The following is a 20928-nucleotide window of genomic DNA, read 5'->3' as shown; positions in this document are numbered from 1 at the left end:
ACTCGAATTAAATGTTAACAACCACTGCGGGCCTTGCCACCATAAATGATGCTCTAATAACTGCTGTGTTGACAGTCCTCTCGAGGCGCAGTCTGCAGGGTTATCTTCAGATTTAACATGATGCCATGACGATGATGGAATTATATTGAGGATAGTTCGAACTCTGTTAGCCACGAACTGTTTCCACCTATTGACATCTCCATATAACCAACCAAGAACCACCATGGAGTCGGTCCAGGCAAATACTTGTAGATTATCAGGCAAGGTTTGAATTACTTTTTTTATAAGCCGTGATAGTAGCAGTGCTCCACATAGCTCAAGTTTTGGCAAGGATAGTTTTTTCTTCAAGGGTGCTAATTTTGTCTTAGCAGTCACAAGCGTCGATGTGTACTTGCCCTTAGAATTTATCGTGACGGCATAAATAGCGCAAGCATATGCTTTTTCGGATGCGTCACAAAATCCATGAATTGTATAATGATTTTTATCGCCTATGTATCTAGGAATTTTAAACTGGTCTATTTGTTGATAGTCACGTTTCAGCTTTATCCATTCATTCGTTATGGTATTCGACAATTGTGTATCCCAATCCGTGGTTTCTTCAGACCAAGTTTGTTGGAATAAAAGCTTTGCCCGAACTGACAGGGGGCTGAGAAATCCCATGGGATCATATACCTTGGAAATGTTCGAAAGAAGTTGTCTTTTAGTTATGACGTCATCACTGTTTTCATCTTCGAATATATTTTTGAATACGAAAATATCTGACGACGGAATCCAGCGTAAGCCTAAGGTTTTTCGGTTTTCTAGGCCCTTAAAATCTAGCGGAGTGTCTAATTGATTAGCGGATAGCCCTTCAATCAGTTCCTTTGCATTGCTGGACCACTTCCGAATATTCATGCCGGCTCCCTTCAGGATATCGATGATCTCTCTTTGTAACTGTTTTGCTTGAGAGATATTATCACAACCTTCGAGCAGATCATCCATGTATAATGACGTCATTAGCGCTTTAGCTGCCAGGGGAAACTTGTGTGCGTCATCCATAGCTAGCTGCTTTATAGTACGCATAGCGAGATAAGGGGCCGCCTTTGTACCATACGTGACCGTAGTCAATTGGTACTCCCTTAAGGGGGCTTCTTGTATGCTTCTCCAGACAATACGTTGCAGATGTTGATCGGTTTCTCGAACCATTATTTGACGAAACATTTTCTCTATGTCAGCAGTAACGACATACTTATGTTGTCGCCATACTAAGATGAGATGCTGTAAATCCTTTTGCAAATTCGGACCACGCTCCATCAAGTCATTTAAGCTGAATCCACTTGATGTTTTTGATGATCCATTGAATACCGTTCGTAGTTTAGTTGTTGTAGAGTCGTTTTTTTGTACACCGTGATGAGGAAGATAGTGTACAAATGAACTACATTTTGTAACGGGAGACATGTGACCACTTTGTTCGTATTCTTGCATAAAATTTCTGTAGCTTTCCGAGAAGCAATCGTTTTTATTCATCTTCTTTTCTAAGTTGTAGAACTGAGCAATTGCCTTTGTTTTCGATTCACCGAGGTCCTTTTCAAATCCCGGTTTCATGGGGAGGGCCACTTCATATCGTCCGTTTGATAAACGTTTTGTTGTTGATTGATAGAATTGCTCACAATACTCTTCGTCTGGAGTCATTTCGATAGACGAATCATTGACTTCTTCTAGCTCCCAATATTGAGAAATCGCTGACAGGTCTGTAGTAATCACGTGACATTTAAACGTTTTCACGCTACCCGATAGTATCCAGCCTAACTTTGTTTGTTGGGCTATTGGAGCCATGTTCGGACCTTTGATCAGGCCGCTCATTATAATTTCTGAATATATGCTTGCGTCTAGTAATAGATCGATAGGCCTAGATACGTTGTATTCCGGGTCGGCTAGTTGTATGTGTTGTATATGAGGCCACGATTCTTTCTTGAAGGATATGTTTGGTAAATTGTTAATGACGTGATTGATGACTAATGCTTGCGTCGTAAACGCGTAATCTTGGTAAATAGACTGACACTCGAGCTTGACGACTCCTTTGCTATGTTTCGATCCGTTACCAATACCAGATACCGAAGCATGGTACCGTTGCCGCGGCAAGCCCAGCATCTGAGCGGCGTTTTCCGATATTAGGGAAATCTGAGAGCCTTGGTCGAGCAGACATCTCAATGTCATATATGTGCCATCAAGGGCCTTAACTCTGATAGACAAGGTAGTCAGTAAAATCTCTTCTTCATCCGTAGCGACGTGATTGACGCAATGTTGCTTAGCATCTTGTTGCAACGAGACTTGATATTTTTGCGGAGTTGGAGTATTCAGTTGGGTTGATGACCCACTAGACATGTCAGTCAGCGAGTTTGTAGACTGCTTATTAATGTTTATAGTATAGGCGTCATGTAACATTGTGTTATGACTCTTTTTACATAGTTTGCATTTTTTCATTGACGTACATAAATTCTTGTTATGTGTGTACAAGCAATTATGACAAAGGTTAAAATCTTCGATAATTCGATAACGTTCGCCCGGTGTTAATTTGATAAACTTCTCGCATTTGTATAAGGGATGTTTCTTGTTACAAATCGGGCAATTTGACATGTATGTCGCAACGCTTTGATATTCTTTATTTATTAATTTTCCATACCGATGTTCCTTTTGAAATTGAGGCTTGTAAGTCTTGTTATTAACTGATTTTTGTTGATTATATTTTTTGAATGATGACAACATTTCTCTATCTCTTATGCCGCTTGGTTCTAAAGCGATGAATTTGCTCTCTAAGAAGTCCATTAGCTCCGAGAGTGAAGGTAATTCTCGTGGCATTTTCCGGGCTTCCTTGTAGTCGTTATAGGTGACTGTATCCAGCTTTTTTGTAATAATATGAACTAGTAATGGGTCCCAGGTACTTGTATCGATACCCAGGTTTTTAATAGCGTAGATACATTCCATTGACGTGTCGTAAATACGTCTAATCTCGTACGCTGATTGTTTTTGAGCGGCTGGCTGATTAATAAAGATTTCGATTTGTTTAGTAAATAACAATTGTGGATTGTTATATCTGTGTGTCAACAATTCCCACGCTGTGTCGTAGTTGTCCGCTGAGATAGTTAGATGTTGGATGATTCGTTCAGCATCTCCTCGTAATTTGCTCTTTAGGTGTTGCATCTTCTGAGTTTTTGTAATCAAATTGTTATTATGAATACTTTCTACGTATAAGTCATAAAACGTAGGCCATTGCGTATATTTGCCTGTAAATGTAGGCAAGTCGATCTGTGGTGTCGATTTTTCATGATGAATGGTCGATGTGAGTTTAAGATTCAACGCCCTTTTGATTGACTTATATGAATCTTCGTAGGCGTAAAACTCACTATCGTACTGGGTATCCGATCCTTGTAGGATATTATCTATTTGCAAGTGCAAAGCGTCTATTGCGTTCCAGCGCGTTTGTATGTTGCGTAACTCGTCTTCCAGCTCCCATTTGTCTTGGATTTCATTTATTTTCAAGCGATTTATTTGTCGATGAAAAGCTCGGAAGTTTGTTCTTTGCAGTGACATCAATTCTGTTGCCTGACCTCGATCCGTCGTTGAGATCTTAGTGGCATTTGAACTTGTTGGCAATGTGAGTCTTGGCTGCAGCTTTGGTGTTGTAGGAATCGCAGGTGATTCCAGTGGTTTGCCAGCTCCTAGTGTCGGTGACACAGAAGTCTCCCTTGCTGGCGAAAATGACGCTACCTTGATGCGTACAGAATCAAAATACTCTCTTGCCTGTACGTATTGATTTTCTTTAAAATAAGGATCAGTATCGTTATGGTAGAGCGACAACCGTTGGTCGTTACCTTGGAATTCAGCCCATAATTTGTCAAGGACGTCGAGTCGCTCGTCCAAGTATTTACGGGTCTTCCGGGATACGGAATCTTTGTTGAAGTTCCTCTCTATCCTTTTTATTGCTTCGACAATTTCTTGTTGTCGTTGCAGGATATTTTCCATATTTATTTATTTTTAATGCTGACGTTGATGTAAAATTGATAGGACCGTCTTCAGGGGTCCAGGCCAATCTCTCAGTGGATAGTGCGACCTTGATTGCGCCTTCTCAATTTAACTGGTGGAACCCGCTTCTGGGAAGCCAGTCAACCGATTCGCAGTCACACAAATTCCACGTGAGCGTTGTGGCCACTGTATGTGGACTCTCCAAATGTCGATGGAAATCCGTAGAGTTTATAGTCTTGATTGACTGTTTTCTTGAGTGATTTCTCGAAGAAATATTTGTTTTTTTTTTTTTTTTTTTTTGAAGGATCAACACGACTGTATGTATCCTCGAAGTAAGACTGTTGTCTTGTAGCTTGCAGGTTCAGAATGACTGCGCAGCTTGTCAGCAGCAAGGCTGTATTCTCGAAGGACCAAAAAACTGTATGTATCCTCGAAGTAAGACTGTTGTCTTGTAGCTTGCAGGTTCAGAATGACTGCGCAGCTTGTCAGCAGCAAGGCTGTATTCTCGAAGGACCAAAAAACTGTATGGAACAGTCTATGGTTGAGTGAGAGATGACATGTGAGGGAAGGTTATGAGGGAAACCAAACCCAATGAAAGTCGATCTAACACTAAATTTATTCAGATTATTTTGAGTATATATAGGCAGAAGTACAGACGTCATTTGACGTCAATCGTAGCAAACAAATATCAATTTCATTAGAAATCTGCATAAGAAAATAACAATTTCGTAATAAATCAGCTAAATTAAAGAGGTTACTAATTAGCAAAACAATCATATTGCTCAATGTGCGTTGACCCGTACATATATATTACATAAACATGTATTTAAATATTTTTATAAAATCTTTTACAGACAATAGACTATCACTAGAGGAAATATATGTAAGACGACACAAATGGGTCAACAAAGCACATTATACAATAAATATTATATTCAGCGTTTTCGTAACTCTCAGTTATTATTAAATTAATCGCCCGTCTGCACATAAACAAAGAGATAAAAAGACAGGGATTAATCCATCACTACAATCTGCAGTGACGCAAGGTGAAGGCATCGTAAAAGTCATAGAGAAATCTTGAGTGTTAACTGACCCGAACTGTCTTGACGGTCTGATCTGACACGTACCAATACACGCACACGTATCGATTACCTTGTCCCTATTATCATGAATGTTGAGTTAGTTTTTTATGTATTGTAAATTATTATAAGGTAAACAAGCGTATGACCCGTATGATGGTAAGCGATTACCATAACCTATAGACGCCTGTAACGCCCGAAGTATCGCAAGAACGTTGCCCATCCCTGATCCTCCCCAGGAGTTCTGGCTGCCTCAATCACCACAAATCCGTGATACTATTTAAGAGCAGTACTATTTAAATGTGCTCTACTGTAAGATTGAGGTACTTCCCCTGATGGACTGCTCTAGATTTGAGCAGGATGTTTCCAGCTGTACTCTACCTCAGAAAAATATTAACACCACTAAGATGTCACTAGCCAAAGACGAATTACAAGAACACGCACACAGTTACACTCGCTTAGGTGCGTTAAATTATGTATCTTAAGTTATCATATTCCAGGTGGGAATTTAGTTCAGTTCAAAACTTGAAACATCAATTATCTTATTTTTCTTATTATACATTATTTTCTTCGTAAACTATAAATATTTACAAAAATACTACCTACGCTTGTTATACGCGTACCTACGCACGCTATATTTAGTATCAAATTATAAGAGTAATATTTTCGCTTGGGACTAAAATATTTATAAATATCACTTAGACTATCTCTTTCTCGTATTTATAACATTTCAAATTAATTAATAAATACGATAAATTAACTAGAAATTGTTGAAATTAAATAGAATTTATATATCATTTTTATAAATCTAGTGTTTTTACATATAGTCTGGACCCTTTTGATAAAAAATATTCCAGACGGAATTAAGTTTTCAATGCGGTATTTCCCTATGGGAACAAGTGCAGTAAATAGGGTTGCCACCACATAAATTGCTAAGCCGGACAAAGACTTCTTACACCTCAAAAATGTGGGTACTTAGCTTTTTTCTAGAACCTTTCTGAAATTTTCTATCGTATAGAGTTTGAAAAAGGATTATGAGATGTTAAATACGTACTTAAAATTACTCTTGTCTTGGACAAATCCGGAAAACCCCGGTCGACTGACAGCCCTAACTTTAGCCCTATAACTCAAAATAGATGTTACCTTAAAGTACATGTTGTGTAGGACACAAGGGTCCAAGGCGGATGTCTTAAGTGGCTGAAAGGGCTGGGGATGAAGGATATTTATATTCCCAATATATCCGAGAGGCTGTTACTAAGTTCGAGACAAGTTCAAACTTGTTAGTTGAAGGGTTCATGTCGTGATACGTGATATTTGGAGATATCGATTCTTACATCGGAATACGAAACTTTAAACTTAGGCTCCTGTTGACAACACTTACCCATTATACATAGTAACCTGTACGATATACAAAATTTATTAAATAAAATTTAAATATTATTAATACTTATAAATTTTTTAACTATACTAACTATACAGGATCGCGATTTCGGCCGCGTTTTTGCACAAGATAGGAATAAAAATCCATTCATCCGTCATAACAAATTTTGAAAACAAAAAATACTAAGATTCACCCCTTTTGCCACTCAGCCTAAAATTTCTTTAAGCAATTGCTGATAATGCATTACAATGTATAAAATTTACACAAAACAAGTTTTCTATTTATAGTACATTTCGCAAATCGATCAAATAGTGATTACACAAGTACAAGTCACTTTCGCCAAGTTAACGCAACAAAACATTTTCATTTTCTCAACAAAAGCCCCACCCGGGTGGGACAGACGCTGATGGAACCGTCTCATGGGATACCTCGATTCATAGAAAAATGCCAAGTAACAGGTTAATGTGATTTCCTGACAGCAAAATGGATTGGAAATATAAGAAGAATGATCCGAAATAGACAGTTTAACTCCGTCCTGAATATTGAACACCATTCTATTGACTGATGACATACGGTAATGGACGATTCAGAAATTATCATAATTTATAGGAAAAGTGTTTAACCTCTGTAGCAATTTGTGACGTGAATTTATTAGAAATGATAGTTTTCACGACCTCTTGTAGTTTAGTACTACTAGTCAGGTAGTAGTAGATAATACATCTCGATTTTTAATATACGCTTTAGTCTGTAATATCCCACTGCTGCGAATAGGCCTCTTCCCCATATAGGAGAAGAACAAGAGCTTAATCCACCACGCTGCTCCAATGCGGGTTGACTCCAATACATGATAACAACCGGGACCGACGGCTTAACATGCTCTCCGACTGATGCTGGTGGACCCACAATGACTGCACATCTACACTAATATTATAAAGCTGAAGAGTTCTTGTTTGTTTGTTTGTGTTTTTTTTTTTCTTTGTTTGAACGCGCTAATCTCAGGAACTATTGGTCCGATTTGATATATATAATCATCACGCTAAGACCAGTAGTAGCGAAGCACCAATGAAGAATGTTTCAAAATCGGGTTTTTTTCCTTTTCGAGAGCTTCCGCTGCGTGCACTGCAGTTTCGCAAAAATTAGTATGACAGAATCGTTTCTATTCCATGCGGACGAAGTGGCGGGCAGAAGCTAGTTTTTAATATAAAGTAGCATAATACAATTAATTAATATATAAGTGATTTGACCAGTAGATAAGTGATTTGACCACGTAGAACTGAATGGTAAAATTTTTGGCGATTAAAATTCAATTAATTAATTTATCAACAGAAAAGCAGATGTTTCATGATACGTTTGCTTAAAAAATTACTGTAGATTTTGAAAAACATTGTGAAAAGCCTTGCAAATGTTAGGAGCATATTTGAGCCACGTTTAGAGATTATGTTATAATAACCTTATTAGATACAAATTAGACCAGTTCACATCTTTTGTACAATAATACATTGTAATGCGCCGAGAAGCTTTTACAAAGTCGAATCTCCGAGTAGAAGCCGGACTGAAGGCATTACCGTATTACCGTATTTACCCTCTCGCCGCTCTGTTTACTTAGTAAGGCTCTCATTTAACAAGTTAGACGTCCGACAAAGCCGCGCCTCTCATTTGTATAATGTTGAACAAATATAGACTTCTTTTTATATAAACTCGGCAGCAAATCCCTTCAAAATATAAATTTTAGAAAGTGTTACACAGAATACACGTTGTTTCGTTAGTTAAAAAATGTAGTAATAAAAAAATAATTCAAAATATTTTAGAAAAAGCAATTGTAACTAGGCAGGTTTTTTTCTGTTATATATATGTTTATTTTAACTGTAAATCACAATACAGACATAATGAATCTACAAAACTGAAGTATTTGAATATTAAAGCATTGATGACGATGATATTCTCATCTAAGTACTAGTCACTTAGTACTAATAACGATTTAATACTCGTAATGAATAGCTTAACACACGCTGAGTCAGGGAAGGGACAAACGTGTACATAATTTAGTTATGTATCTATTGTATATAGGAATTGAAATCCGGTGTCGTTTTCAAATCCGGCCGAACCAGGACCGGATCGATTAAACCATAATAAATTAACTATTTCACATGGCCGTTAATGAAGTCTAAAAAAAAAACAGTACATATGAATAAATGAAATTATTTTTTTATACTAATTTAAAACAAATTTAAAGCGAAGCAATAATGAGAATCTCAGTTTCCAAAGCAAATTATATATCAAATTAAACGCTAAAAATATTTAAATTAACTTCTATTACAGCTCTAATTGTAGACTTGAGATAAATTTCTCAACTTTTGACGATTTAATCAAAGTTCCTTTATTAAAAATCGATTGATTTCAGTCATGAATAGTTCAATTTCGAACACGTCGTGTTAACACGTGGCGAGACTGACCAATGAGTTGGATTTGTAATTTTAATTCTCCCGGTAATCTTAATTTTTTTAGTGATTGTAGATCTCTACTTTTTCTTTTACGAGTTTCACGCGATCTGTGTAGTTATATTTTGATTAAATTTTTGTAAGATTTTTTTTCAGTTTTATTCATATAAGTAGTATACATCCACGGGCTTTTGAACCCATGTCCTTTTTAATTTCTAAAAAATGCTATTTTTTTAAATCAAGGTAGCACACATTCAACATCGTTGTTTAAGTTAGACTAACCAGAGACGTGACAACGTGACGTGAAAGAGACGTGAGTCCGCCGACCGGTTCTCATTCTAGCATATAATACATTTTTTTTGTAACTATTCTATTATATGATATGGTTACGGATTACCCTTAAGTGTCGGTTACAGGTATTCGATTTTAAAGGAAATGCCACATACTCCTTATTTACTTACTATAATGAGTACTTTACTTACTACGATGAGTTATTAATTAACATTTATTTTATTCGTTACGCCGCGTTGGCGCAACGGTTACAGCCATGGATTGTACCTGTTGCGCTGGCGGTTGCGGGTTCGATCCCCGCACATGACAAACATTTGTATTGGCCATACAGGTGTTTGCCGTGGTTTGGGTGTTTGTGCAGTCCTTGTAGGTCTCCCCACCGTGCCTCGGAGAGCACGTTAAGCCGTCGGTCCCGGTTGTTATCGTGTACACATGATAGCGATCGTTACTCATAGTAGAGAATATATCTGCCAACCCGCATTGGAGTACCGTGGTGGATTAAGCTCTGATCCTTCTCCTACATGGGGAAAGAGGCCTATGCCCAGTAGTGGGATATTACAGGCTGAAGCGTAATAACAATAATAATAATTATAATAATACACTTTATTGTACACCAAAAACAGAAATAATACATAGCAAAGAAAGAAAAATATTAACAATATATTCATTAGGTACAAAAGGCGGCCTTATCGCTAAAAAGCGATCTCTATTAGCGTATTCGTCACTGCAAACATTCTCAATACTCTATATAAAACAGCGATGAATTCCCCACGTTTTTTACTCTGAATTGAATTATTCTCCTAATAACTTAAATTTTATTATTAATTTTATTTTGAAGTAATTAATTATGATTGATTGTTCGATCTTGTACTACTGTAATATAAACTCCTTGCAATTAAAAATTATTTTCTACTTTTTAGTTCGATTAGCTAGCTATAAAAGCGTGTTTTTTTTTATTTATTTTTTTAACTATAATTTTTGATTAAGATGACGGACTAAAACTTATTTAAGTAGCTAGAACCTAATTTTCTTTTTCTTCGTACTTAAAATTATATACCTATATATTATGTAACCCTTAAACTAACAACACGTATTTTTCTTTACTTGTGTATTTAATTAAATTTTACCGCTAACTGCTTTATTTTTTTAATGATTTTGAGTGTAAGACGTTTATTTGTTTATTTATTTATTTATTTTTTGTCACATGCCAGCTGGTCAGTTATCTGCTCGGCTGCTGACGACATCTATAAAAAGAACAAAAATAAAAATATAAACAAAACAATCTGATTACCCACTTACAATTTGTCATTTATTACCACTATAGTTTGGTTATATGACATTGGCGCGACGCCGGCACCGCGTCCGCGACAGTAAAATTTCACGCAACATAAAGCAAAAACACACCCCACGGTTACTCCCAACCACACAGACAAGGCCCTTCATATCACAATGAAACCTTCTAAATCACGTCAAACGTAAAGGAAAAGCGAAAGAACGAGGTGTCACTAGCTCTGGTGAATAAAACACATTTAGTTAGTGCGGATATTGTCGAAGTTCCCGCGGCTTGGATAACGATATAAACTACAACTATGAAAAGTTTCCGTTTTATGTTCAAAGGTTAACTACATAGACTTGCTGATCCATGTAATTTCACCTAAAACGCATACGCAATATGTGATAATTATCTTTTTTGGAAAAGCTTGTGTTCGACTATAAAGTCCTTGTGTTTTTTATTTCATCACCTAAAAAATCATATCTCTACGCTATTAGAAGAAATACTCATAAAAAATTCATGTTTATCTCCAGTAATGAAATCTCATGTTTATCTCTCTCTCTCTGTAGTAATTTTTTTTTTATTTCACTAGGTCGGCAAACAAGCGTACGGCTCACCTGATAGTAAGCGATTACCGTAGCTTATAGACACCTGCAACACCAGAAGCATCGCAAGCGCGTTGCCGACCCAACCCCCAATCCCTCCAGGAGCTCTGGTCACCTTACTCACCAACAGGAACACAATACTGCTTGAAAACAGTATTATTTTGCTGTGATCTTCTGTAAGGTCGAGGTACTACCCCAGTCGGGCCTCATTTAATCACTGTGCAGAATATCCTGTGTAATTAGTAGTCGAAATAAGAATTTTATTGTTGGCACAATGAAATTATAGACAAACCCGAATATATATTGTAGATGTAAGTAACTATCGATTTTACAAAACATGATTTTAAAAAACATATGTGTTTTCAGTATCAACAATACAAATGAAAAGAAAATTAAATTTCAAATTTGATTAATGTCAAAATGTTGTACTAAATAAGTTTCTTCGATGCCTTATTACACGTAAATACGTGAAGCAAAAACTGTACCCCTTTTTAGGGACGGGGTTTTTGTGCGGACGGAGGAATATAAAACATCGCACACTTATAGTTTATATAGAGAAGGTTTGCAAAATACAAATTTTTGTTTTTAAATTATTCATAAAATGTAGATGAAATTAATATTTAAAAAACATTACACATACTACCATGTAGGTACATATTTGATACACTTACGTACATATCCTCTTTTGTTTATTGTTAAGGCCTGACGTCAAACTGAGAATAGATTATAGATTAATATTGTTTGTCTATACTGAATGTCAAATATAACCACAATAAATTCATTAAAACCTTAATGATGTTCAAACTTATAATTTAAATTAATAATGGCCGAATTTCGAACACTAGGTGGCCACTTGTAATAAGATTAATATACTAAGCCGTTCAAACTTCATCAATAGCTACTGTAAAGTTTCAGAAGTATGAAACGTATAAAATAAATCCACCATTTTTATAATATAAAATTTTACATTTAAAAAAAGATTGCATTTACTGGAAATTTCTCGAAGATCTCAGAAGTCGAGCTAAGCTAATCAATAAGGAGCGCCAAAATCAATATTTGGCTGATACAGCCTCGCCTCATTATCGTCTAACGAGGGCAAATATTAGAACTCTACGAAAACAAGTCGATAAGAATATTTTAATACTTTATTAATATTCCGTACTGACGTTGAAATGTGGGCTTATTATGACGGTAAACGTTGAAACGAGTTTGTATGCGAAATTATACGTTATTAACGTGAATATACACTCGCGTGCAACTGAATCGACTCAAGCCGTATATTGGTATAAAAGTTCGATTTTTAGAAAAATGGCTTATCCGATTTTCTTGTTCTTTTTTTTGTTTGAAAGCCTAATCTTTTCTTTTAAAAAATGTTATCCTAATGAGAAAAATCGGTTGAGTATTTATTGATAAAATTTAATTTAACAGAAATGCATAAAAAATGAAGAAAAATGAAAACAACAACATAACGAATAAAAAAATTATTTTTGATAGAAGTAAAGAAAATTAAAATTTTCAATACTTTTTATTGCCTCCCCTAGCTTTTATAACGGCTTGCATGTGATTTTTCATTGATTTTATCACTTTTTTGATAAAATCTTGAGGTATCGTATTCCATTCTTCCTCTAGCGTAGTTTTGAGCTAGACGATGCTTGATGGAGCCTTATCTCTAGCTCGCACCCTCCGTTTGAGCTCATCCCATAAATACTCAATGTAATTCAGATCGGGACTGAGGGCTGGCCACATCATCGTCCCAATTTGCACTTCTTGAAGATACTGGCGAGTAACACTTGCTGTATGGCACCGAGCATTATCATGCATCAATAGAAAATCTTCTTGTATGTACCCTGCATAAGGTACAACATGATCGAGGAGAATGTTTTCCACGTACTTTTGAGCTGTTAGACCACCACTCCGACCACCACCAGGCACGAAAACAAGCTCGGTCTTCCCTTCATATGATATCCCAGCCCACATCGTGACTGAACCACCGCCATATGATACTGTTTCAGCGAAACAGCATTGCGAGAACTGTTTCCCTGGACGCCTGTATACTCGGTCTCTTCTGTCATTGCCATGGAGACACATTCTGCTCTCATCAGTGAACAGGATGGAGCTCCATTGCTCAATAGTCCAATTGAGGTGTTCACGAGCAAATTAAAGTCGGGCTTGACGGTGACCTGCGGTCAGTTTCGGGCCTCTGGCTGGCCGTTTACGAGTTAAATTAGATTTCTTCAGCCGTCTTCTAATTGGCCACTGACTGACAGCCACTCCTCGAACCCTTCTGAGCTCCTGTTGCACATCAACGCCCGTGAGATAACGATTTCTCAACGAAGTTGAGACAATGAAGCGATCGTCCGTCTCAGATGTGCTCCGGTGTCTATTGGTTTGTGGTCTCCGAACGAAGCTACCGGTCTCTTGAAACCTTCTGTATACTCATGAAACAGCTGATTGGCTCATGTTAAGTTTACGAGCGACTTGCCTTTGATTATGGCCCGCTTGCAACAAACCTACAACTTGGACCGCTGCATCTGAGGTATTGTCCATTGGATCGCGATTAAAATACTGGGAGCTTAAGTAGATGTGTACCTGTCAACGTCTAACGAGTGATTGATAAGAAATATGGGTCACGTGAGCTCTTATACATGATTTAGTCTCGCAACTCATGGGTACCGCAACAGGTAATTTCTGTAACGCTCATGTTTGACCGTATTTATTTAAAAAGTTTTTTCATTGTTTATTTGAAAATGGCTATATTTATGAAAAAAAATATATGTCTTTGGAATAAAAAAAACTTTTACAAAAATCGGATAAGCCATTTTCCGAAAAATCAAACTTATATACCAACATACGGCTTGAGTCGATTCAGTTGCACGCGAGTGTATTATGCAAAATTAATACCGTTTATATATTACATAACGTTAAAAATTATTGAACTGTAATGTACATGTGTACTGTGCTGATCATCTGCAACTCTGCTTTACCAAGAGACAAGATGAAACTTGATTAAATTGATTTATTATTTAAATTAGTGTTGTAAAAAAATATTTTTCATTACTTTCTCCTTCTTACTTATATTTAAAAAAGTATAAAAAAATGTAAACATTATTCTCTTTGTCCTTATGTTGTGTATAGTACCATATATATATATATATATATATATATATATGATGCTAATCGATTACCGTAACTTATCTTTAGCGTACGTCTGCAACACCAGAAGCGTCGCAAGCGCGTTGCCAACCCTATCCCTAATTCTCCCCAGGACCTCCTTACTCAACAACAGGAACACAACATTGCTTGAAAACAGTATTATTTAACTGTGATCTTCTGTAAGGTCGAGGTTATATTATATCGTCTCAGTTATATGTCTAAGAATTTCTCCAAATATATAGGTACTTAAATTAAATATTTCATTCTTCGAGGATTTAATTTAGACTTACGTTTACTATCACACTAGAATATTATAAAACTACTCATACAGAAAACTAATCATCCAAATGCACAAAGTTAGAACTTGTTAAAGTATTACATAAGCCAAGCTTGTGTAAACGCTTTACGCCAGAGTAAAGCCCTGCACATACAAACTTAGATGCGAGTATATATGCACTAACAATATCAGTGTAGTCGGAAGGCGTTGGACCGTTCTCATTACGTAAGTCAATCACCGTGAGAATACATGCAGGTACTATACTTGTATCAGAGACAAGGGCAGCGTGTTAGTACAGAATGTTATTAGGACAGACGTAATATAGTATATAGACATAGTATGGTATATGTATATGTATAGGATAACTTGTTACAAAGCTATTTTGGTTATAAAAATAGGTAGTAGGATTTTCTCTAGTGCTAGTGGTCCAAAGACGCACAAAATACACAAGCACAGACCCAGGCCATGACAAACATCTATATGATCAATACAAATGTCTGTTGTGAGCGGGGATCGAACCCGCGACCGCTAGCGCAACATCTATTGCTTGTGACCACTGCACCAACGGGTCTTCGCAACCGTTACATTTTAAAAATTTGTTTAATCAATTGCATTCACGAGTTCACGCCATTTTTGGCGCGAACTTGCGGAGGCCTTTGTCCAGCAGTGGACTGTGATAGCCTGAAATGATGATAACAATCGTGACTCATCGTAGGGAACAAATCCACTAACCCGCAGTGAAACAGCGTGGTGGATTAAGCTCCAATCCTTCTCCTACATGAGAAAGAGACGTATGACGGCAGTAGGATGTTACAGCCTAAATGCATGCATATAACAATAATACAATTACATTTTATACAAAATCACTTAGTTCAAAAAAGTTTCAAAATTACATTTCAAATATAATTTTACGTATTAAAATTATATTCGTTTTATTAAGTTAATCTAAAGCTATCACAGATTAAGAATGTGTAGATTCTACAGAGAACCATTGGCCAAAAACTCCCCCTTACTCTTTAGAAAAAAATGTCAATCAATATAAATTTGTCATGCCTTGCATGAAATATACATGTAGCGTCACACATCTTTATCATCAATGTAATCTTAAACCGAATATGTTTTAGCTATTAAATTATTATCAACATATTTAATATTATTTGTTTTGTACAAAATAAATTGACGAGCTCATTAGCGCAGTAGTCACTTTGTGGTGACAGTACTTTCTGCTCCGGGTGTGGTGGGTTCAATTTCCGCTGTTAGTTTAAGTGTAATTGTAAGCATGTACTCGTACATTACTGGCTATAAAACAACTATATCAGCTAGTTGTTACCTATAACATATAAAACAAGCAAAATTTTCTTGTCTTAGGAACCGACGGCCGTGTGTTCTAATAATTGTGTCAAAGATATTTATTTATTTATTTAAAGTCTAAAAAGACAACGAATTCTCTCGAATATTTTAAAAGTTTATAATCTCTTCTAGCTTGACGTCTCGAGTTCCGACGTGTCTCGGCCGGCGGCGTCGGCGTGGGGTGTAATTTGAACAAATGAGCGACGACTACTGAACCAAATTAGATTCCCGCCGCGCTGGACCGCCTCGCCCTCTCCTCTCGACTCGAGACCGACACACACGAGAAAATATTTCCCCAATTAGATTCGCATACCCGACGTTCCCTCGAAGAACTTCTTTATTATTATAAAATTTTCTTATTTACGTTTAAGATACTTTTAATGATCAAAGTAAAAAAAAATTATAATCACTAGTATTACTCGATGTACGCTCGCAGCTTTGCCCGCATAAATTATGCAATTTAGGATATTCCGTTTTATGGCGTTAAAATATAGCCTATTTCACTGTGAAAACGTGACGTTCTCCTGGTAAAAGAATTTTAACAATCACTCCTGTAGTTTTTTGAATTTATCCATTACGAATTAAAAAATACAATAATACAAATCGTTACTCTTTAAAATATTAATTTTAAATGTATCGATACTTATAAGTATAATTTAAGATTTTTCTATTAAACTGCGTAAGTACTCGTATGTGTATGTATGTAGGTATATACATTATATGCCAGTCGACTTTTAAATGGTCACGATATCATTATGTAATGCAGAAGTATTATAATTTTTATTTATTTATAATATAAGTATAGCACCTAAAGCTTGTATAATAATTGTATTAACTAATTTTAATAAATATCTCATTAATTAATTAAAAAAAAGTTTTTTCGGAATTGTCAATATCTTCGTAATTAAATTCATAAGTATTAGGGGGTACGATGGGTAATATGAATTGCATAGTTCAGACATAGTAGGTACCTACTACATATATTTGTCCGGATAGCATCATGCCCCTTTAGTGTACCATTGAATTACATGAAACATTACATATTATAATATATACCATTGAATAAAGGACATTGTTTAAAATTCAACAGTTGTTTCATCGTAAGTAAGCTTAAATGTATATCAATAAAAATAAATAGCTGAATGTGTTGCTAAGCGGAAAACTTGAATTTTTTGTAACTTCCCAATTATTTGTAGATGGTTGTTATGAAATAAAAAAATGTGCTACTAGAAATTTTGTTAAAGATGTAAATATGATTTTAATTTCTTTTGACAGTTCGTAGGACTAAAAACTAATACTATCATGAATCATTTAAATATCATAGTATTTTGAGGGACTAAATATTGTGTGTATAATTAAATATTGTGAAGGGTTCAAGAAAACTCACTTTTTAGTCCAGCGGTAGTATTAAATGTTGTAGTATGTACATATGTAAGTGTGTATGTGTGTATGTAAGAATGTATTTATGTGTAACTGTTTCTAGGATTTTACCAAAACGAGGAATCATTACGTAGCAATTTAAGTGACATAAATATTGAAGGAGCGAAGATTTTTATAAACAACTTCCGTAACGAAATATTAGCTTGTAAAAAAGAAAGAAACAAACGTTAATTTGAAAACCACAATTAAATTTAAAAAATATACATAGTTTAAAATTATAATAAAAAAATAATAGCAGTGATAGTTATTACATTCAACTAATACAAATTCCATTGTAACTACGTGTTTTAGCGGAGCTTGTGTATGTACAGCCTAAATTATTATGCCCCAAGAATTTAGGCTGTACATACACAAGCTCCGTTTGTGTTAGCCCTTACCCTGTTCGCTTCATTCACTTCTCTCGCCAACAGATTACAGCACTCGGCCACCGTGCCGGCTGCCATTTGTAAGACTACAGAGCTACACAAAAGAACGTAAGATCTTTGAATTTTTTATAACCTTATTGTTCTCTTCATCACACACCTAGGTTTTATTTATGCGAAAGGGGGTAAAGGATTGTGGATACAATGGAAGAGATGCTGTATTGCAAATTTCTATTCCTCTGTTTGAGTGCTTATGAAAATAAGCATGACTTTTTTACCTAATATGTTTGTACACTCACCTCTAGTATAATAAGGACTCGATAGAAACACTTTTTATGCCACTGGGGTGGCAAACAAGTGTAATATCAGCCTGATGGCCAGCATTTACCGTTGTCTATATAGCCCTGTAATATCAAGTGAATTAAAAGCACATTTTCCCCAACCCTGGAACTTCTCAGTAGCACTGCTTCTTAGCTCGGTTTCCTTACTCATCACAGCCTACTTGAGAGCAGAATTATTTGACTATGATTCTGTATGCCTGTGTTACTTTCCCAGTCAGGATGAAAAGCAGGATAAGTTCTGTTTTGCCTTAACTAAATAATCATGTTTCAATAAACATGTTTGATTATTGCAACAAATTTCGAAGAAAAGCAATTCCTATAAATCAAATTAACTATTGACCGAATTCAAATAAAATCCTGTTATCCGGTGTTTGAACAATGTTCGGGGAAAAGGCCGCGGGACCCTAATCAAAAAATTGAACTTTCAATAAAGGGAATCATTAATTCTACTTAGGGAGCGCCCCGTAAGATCCTAACGAACTCCGCAAGAAACCCGGATGTTTTTTCTCGAATAATTATTTGAAAGAAATACTTAAGTACACGAGGGATTTTACAAGACTATTAAGGTTTTAGGAGCAATATAAGTGCCTGTTTAACTTGTTTAATACGATTTATTATACTCTTATACCTAATGAGCACACTTAGCTGACGTCTTTAAGTATTAAGAAATAACAAATTAATGTCACATAGTAAACTTTTACTTTTGCTGTAAATTTAGTTATAATATCATAAACAGATATATTTATATATAAATACTAATTATGTTCAAAATAAATCGGAATCAGGATACATAATAAATAAAAGCTTCACAATCAGCGACCTTAGTGACTGGCCCCTTGGCGCAGTTTGTAGTGACACTGCTTTCTGCTCCGGGGATTATGGGTTCGATTCCCACCCCGAGTCTAGATGTAGTATATATATTTGTTTATATATGTATTATTTATATATATGTTTATAAAAAAAAAATTGTGCTATACCAGTTGGCTGTTACCTACACACAAGCATTAAGTTGCTTACTTTCGGAACAGATGACCGACCGTGTGTGTGTGTTGTAAATATTTATTAATCTATTATTTATTAGTAGTATATGAATCCTGGGTTGGGATCTGGGGACCACAAACAATAAAAGCATAGACACAGAAACTATGTAAGATCTATATCGCCTATACATGCATTTGTCATGGACGGAGATCGAACTCGTGACCTCTACAACACTACATGCATCAGCCGGTTGCTTTAACCACTACGCCTGACCCTACTGTTGATATGTCTGTAAATAAATAAATATTTTGTTTATTGTACTAACAACTAAATAAAGTAAAATAATCTACAATGCAATGATAGCAATTTTATAAAATGTTCACATAAAAAAAGTAATTAAAACGTCAACTCCAATATCAAATACGATATTGTCATAGAAAAGTATGTACAAAAAAATAAATGGTAGCACTAACTCTACGTCACGCTTACAGAGAACAGCAGCCTTCAGGCGCAATCGGAGCAGATAAACGACCACAACAAAAGCCGTCCGGATCTCCGGATATTGATCCGTTATTTTTCTCAGAAGCTATTAGAGTAATGCAGGCAATCCCCCGACAAGCCCGACCGGCGAGAATTAATGATGTCCCTTATTGGAAGCACAATTTTTTGATTCTACCCATCTCCCTCTATGTCCTTGTCATAGAATAAAGTATGTAAACGTATACAAAATTTAAAAATGGAATTTGATAGCATAAATTGATACTTATATATAGCTTTTGTTATTTTAAGTTATTTAAATACCTTATTCGTTGTCATGAAACCTCACACTTAGGTCACATGTGTGCATATATGTTTGTGTAACGGCTGTCTAATCTAAAGGCTACTTGGAAATAATTAAGGGTAATTAAATAACCTAATTCTTACGAAAGAAAATAATAAAATATGCATATTTTTATGCATAACTTTGTCGCAAGTTTAACTACTACTTCTTGGACTAAGAAAAGAGTTGAGTGAATATAGATTAAAAATTCAGCTAGTACTATTAATTAAAAGTTCACACACAATAGCAATAAGACCGATTTTGCACACTTAACTTGAGTATGTTTTGTATTTAATTTTCATATTAATCACTGGAAATGTAGCGACTGCAATAAAGTTTTTATCTATCTTTTTTTATATTTCTGAAAGGAACATCTATAAAACTGCTACCCTTTGTCTCGCCAGTGGCTACGGAAACCAACGACAGCGTTGTTTACACGAAATCGACCCACATTCAACGAACCCTACTGCAATCGACTCAAAGCAATTGCCTCTTTATAAATAACAAGCACAAAATACATTTTACCGGAACTATTAATACTATATATTAATCGTTTTTTATTGTTAGTTGTGTCAATATAATCTCAACAACACATAAAAATCTAACTCTTTCGTTTTATTATATCAAAAACGAAAATAAAATTTTTATGTAACGTTTAACCAATTGCTATGTACTGCCAATACATATGTATATGAAGATTACAAATTAAATCCGTTACTACCAGCACATAAGTCACTTTTCTCATAATCTGAATAGAATTTGATATTTATGGTTTTATCTTAAGCTCAAGCTGATAAAAAGGCTTTCTGAAGTTGATAGGCCATTTTTTATTTTTCATACATTGCTTGTTACGTTCTTACGGTATTCGCTTATAATGATACATTCAGGAAGAAAACATTGCATGGGTTTTTTTCTTAACGTGTTTTAGTACGATTCATTTTAGTCAAACTTTGATATTAATGAAATCGCCTACACTTATCTAGTATTAGCTAGCATGACAATAAGATTACACATACGCCACTGTTTGTGTATTAATCTAACCAAATCTCCAGTCAAATATCTTAAGTCAAACAATGTAGTGACAAGACGCCGTACATTTCAATTAGTTGGGAGGTCGACATTTCACGCCACTATC

The sequence above is a fragment of the Melitaea cinxia genome, chromosome 15 (assembly GCF_905220565.1).
Source record: "Melitaea cinxia chromosome 15, ilMelCinx1.1, whole genome shotgun sequence".
NCBI classification, from domain to species: Eukaryota; Metazoa; Arthropoda; class Insecta; order Lepidoptera; family Nymphalidae; genus Melitaea; species Melitaea cinxia.
This window is presented reverse-complemented; position numbering follows the sequence as displayed.